Raw genomic sequence first — 4,498 nt, 5'->3', positions numbered from 1 at the left:
AATATTAAACTAAACTGTAACATGCAACACTAAGAGATTGCAAAGAGGGGGAAAAAATCTCTCCCTTTTGTACAGCCAAGTAAAACAACTCTTTACACACATGCCTGGAAGATAAACAATAAGTAGTCTTCAAGTAAGAAGACTCGAATTGTGACCATTTGTCACAAGTAGTTCATCCTAGATTCACCTGACAATTGGGGTGGCCATGTGTTTTATTGGCTTCATCCAGAGGAAAATCAACCATCTCATATCCTTCTGGCAAGTGGTAGGTAGCTCTGCAACTCGGATCAAGGCTTCCGCTGAAGTTAGGCTCCCATCCTTTCACAGAAACTGAGAGATACGGTGCTATCTTCTTTGATGTCTGCAGGACAGTGAGAAAGACACTCCTGGGTCCTAAAACTGACAAAAGACCTATCTAGTTTCCAAAAAAGCTACCCGGTTATGAGAGGGTTTATACATATTTCAAAAATAGGAGAAAGTATTTGCAATTACAAGTTTTTTTAAAGAAAAAAGGAGGCGAGTAATACCTCTTCCTTTATTTTCAATTGAGAGAATTAAACTTGTTTCGTTCAATTTACATATGTCCTCACACCTGAAATATCATTATAATATATTATTGAACAACATTAACTATCCTTGCCAGGCTTTCCCTTGCTCTTCTCACATCTCTGTTCAAAAACAAGAATAAATTCCATGGGATTACTAATAAAATTATTTGATTTACTTTTATCTTTACATGAATGAATACTTAAATGTATATATGTTCTGAACAATAGTCAGATTGTCTCTAATACTTTTAGTTACCTCTCCAGACAGTTTTAGTACATAAATACTATAGTATACAAATAAATTTCTCCCACCATAATAAACTCCATAGGATTATGTCATGCAAGCTTTAGAAGACAGATGAAACCAAAACAAAGGGAACAACAATTTACTGACATGATGATATCTCTACAAAATATTATTTCCAGAGAGATTAATAGTTATCCCATTTAAAATGATGATGCTCTTAAGTATTTTAGGATGTGCCCCAAGTAAGCACTAGAGGCATTAGTATATTTATATCTTTTTTTTTCGTTCCAAGCAGCAGAAGGAGAACAGATATAGGTATGTTTTTATTTCTGAATATATTCCATGAAATAATATTAGTGAGGAGTTAGGCCAAAATATAATAGTTTTCCATATAAATTCTGTAAAGAATAATTTTGTTGAAATTTAAGTTTTTATATAGCAGGTCATAAGAAGTGATTCTTAGAGCTTTAATTGTTCTGAGACATGCCTGTCAAATGTCATTGTATCTGCTAAAATGTTTTGCTCTGTCAAAGCAAACTATAATCCCCAGTCAGGGATTTTCATCAGGGTCAAAATCTTTTCTTTTCATACTTTAAGTGTGTGATGGACTCAAAGTGAAAACTATATAACAATTCCCTTTCTTCCTTGTAATAAAAAAGCTGTTCCCAGAACTATTCATTATTTGTATTTGTAATTTGTTATTCATCAAAAGAAATATTATATAATAGAATAAATTCTAATATTTATGACCCATCATAGAAATATAATTTTTATAGTCTGATAGATTTGGAACACATGCAGTTGTCTTTCTATTAATTTTAAAACTCAATGTTGTAGGAGGCCTGGGTAATTTGAGGAAGAAATGCTAAATGTTGACCTACCTCATCAAAAGCAATAAAAGAAAACCAAGGAAAAGATTAAAAAGAATATGTAGTATTTTTGTAGTTGCAGGATGATTCTGACTGACAAAAGGGATTCACAGAGATCTGACTACTTCAAGGTCTGTTTAAATGAGCTCAAAACCATCTTGGTTTTGAGCTATTGTCCCTCGAGTACGCTGCAGCTAGAACCCACTCTGATACGCCCCTGATGGCACAGATACCTCAGTTGACTAGTTCACAAATATCCCTTCTGTGCCCCTGGGCAATGCAATTGAGACCTGGGTGTATGGAATCTGGCCTGCAGGCCTGTCTCCCAGGGCCTGCAAATACATCCCTGACCATGCCAGGGAGAAGAATGCTGTTCCCAAGACACCCATGTGATGCCCAAGCTGGATCAATGTCTCTCAGCCTTGGGGTTTGCCTCAGTCTGCTGGAGTCACCCAGGGACAGCCAGAGGGTAGGGAGCTCACAGTCCAAGCACTCCTTGGTCCACTGCAGGGCCCCAAAAGGAAAGGTCTCATTCCCTGTGGATGGCTCCAGGTGGTGACTAAATTATCTCTTTCAGTAGCCATGGGTAGGGCAAGAAATGAGCCCTTCAAGGTTGCTGAGCCATATCAACTATTTTATCAAGCAAAGAAGAAAGACAGTATTTGAATGAACAATTGCAATTAAGTTCCTGACCTTTCAAAAATATTATAGAGAAATTAATAAATAAGTTTAATAATGTATTAAACTAGTAAATATGTAAAATCACCTTCAAAAATCTACTATAATGACAATTGTATTGAGTTCAATTAATTATCATCATTTAGCACAATAACGATGTATTGACATTTTACTATTCTCCTTTTTTCCTTCAAGTGGGTTAATCATTTCCCATGGCACTATGTTCTTAAAGGTGTATTGGAGGGAGGCTAGTGGACATTTCTCTTCCTTGTTTTACTTCCAAACTTGTAGTTTTGATTGTCTGTGATTTGGTTGGCAGTGTCTTTTACATGACTAATGGTTATTAAGGTGCTGGAACCTATGTCATAAATTTTCCACATGCCTCAAGCCCATAGAGTTTACCTCAAACTCAAACCTCAGAAATACATGCTTATGTTTTTTTTCCCCCTAAGGTGGCGTATGAGCTCTTAATTTTATTTCCTTTTTCTCTGTGTCAGACTGTGACTTTTACTGTCAATTATTTGCCTTATCTGCACCTTTACCAATACTTATTTGAATGATAACAATCGCTGTATTGGCCACATCCTGTTAGTAGATATGAAGACTGGCAGAACATAATAAAGCTGACGAATATAACACATAGTAGGCACCAACTAGTAAAATTCCTTTGGAGAAATATAGAAAGAGAAAAATGAGAGAAATATGACACAAGAAGAGAGAAAAATAAGCAGGAGAGAAGGTGAGAAACAAAGAGAGAGAGGGAGAAAGATTTTAGTTTCAATATAAGGAAGCATTATCTTTTAACACAAAGTAATTTTTAATTTTACCCAGTCTATAACAGCTCATCTCAAGGCTCATGTATATTTTAAATAACAATTAAACAAACTGTTGTGCTGGTTCATTCTCAACCATAAATTGCAATCACTTTTCTCTCCCTCTAATTCCTGCAATTAAGGTATGAATGAACAGTTGTGCTGACTAAAATGTAGCGTTTGACATGTTTTTTGTTTTATTTTTTTGTGTGTATGTCTTATTTATTCTGAGTTTGCTTAATCATACAATGTTTGGCCAAGTCTTAACCCAATCCACATTAAATATAATTTCTTCTGATTCCCAATTTTTTTTCAGTAATCCTATGTACATTCCATTGTCTCACACTGTAAAAGGTTAACTATCCCACTAAAAGAGTTTTGCTCAATCTTTTAATTGTGTGTTATCTGTATCTCCTCAACCATACAAAGTCTGTGTAAACAGCAACCATATCTATTTTGTTATTTTGTTATCATTATTATTCTATTGGTCATAAGAGTGACTAGAAAACCATATAAACACAGAAAATATTTGTCAAGTTGAAAAATTATGTCCATGGTTTCTACAGATATTTGAGAAACAGAGAGAGAGAGAAAGAGAGAGAGAGATTTTATTTTATATTTGTATTTTATTTATTGTGGAATCCAGTGCCCATACTACAGGAAGAATTTTTGGAGTTTTTAAGACGGTAACTCTAAACAGACATCACCAATACGTGATGATCACACTCCAATTTGAACTCTCTCACTGATTACTTGATTACAATAAAAGATTTGATAATCTGTGTAAAAATAAATAAATAGATGTCACCAGCAACAGTTTTACCCGACAACATGCGTACCTTTGAGAAGCATGTCCACTGATGTGAGCCCACCTCAAGTGTCTTTACTATGTCATTTCCCAAAGAGAATTTCCTCCTCATGAAGTTTTCTAGAGCATCATGCAAACTGACAGCATGACTTGTTATTTCTTGTAATGTGCAAGCTAAATATTGTCTTGCTTTCTAAGTTTATGTGATTTGGGCAGGTGGGGATCCCAGGACACAGGAGCAAGCATATATTCTAGGCAAGATATTCCATTTCTCCTGTCATGTTGCTTCATTCAAGGATTGTTTTTGCCCCAAGCCTGTCCAAGGAGAATTAAGCTGAGGACTTTAACTAGAATAATAAATTAGGAAATTAATATTGTATTTTAGGACACAGAAGATAGGAGGACCATTGCTTATTTGAGGGGATATAAGCTTCAAAATGTATTTTGCCAATAAGAAGACAGAGACTGGCTAAATCTGAAGCCAAGACAGAGATGTAAAACCAAGAGAGGGAGGGAGACTATGTCCTGATGATACC

General features: G+C 35.2%; 1 non-coding gene across 1 annotated transcript; it reads left to right on the top strand.

Annotated features, from left to right (window-relative positions):
* The first annotated feature begins 3,861 nt into the window (after positions 1-3,861).
* LOC142875313 (small nucleolar RNA SNORD81) lies at positions 3,862-3,936 on the top strand. Its single transcript, XR_012922702.1, has one exon. It is a non-coding gene; the product is annotated as a small nucleolar RNA SNORD81 (small nucleolar RNA).
* The last annotated feature ends 562 nt before the right edge of the window (positions 3,937-4,498 follow it).

The sequence above is a fragment of the Microcebus murinus genome, chromosome 13 (assembly GCF_040939455.1).
Source record: "Microcebus murinus isolate Inina chromosome 13, M.murinus_Inina_mat1.0, whole genome shotgun sequence".
In the NCBI taxonomy this organism is placed as follows: Eukaryota; Metazoa; Chordata; class Mammalia; order Primates; family Cheirogaleidae; genus Microcebus; species Microcebus murinus.
Note: the sequence above shows the minus strand (reverse complement) of the source record. Positions and strands in the feature narration are given on the sequence as shown.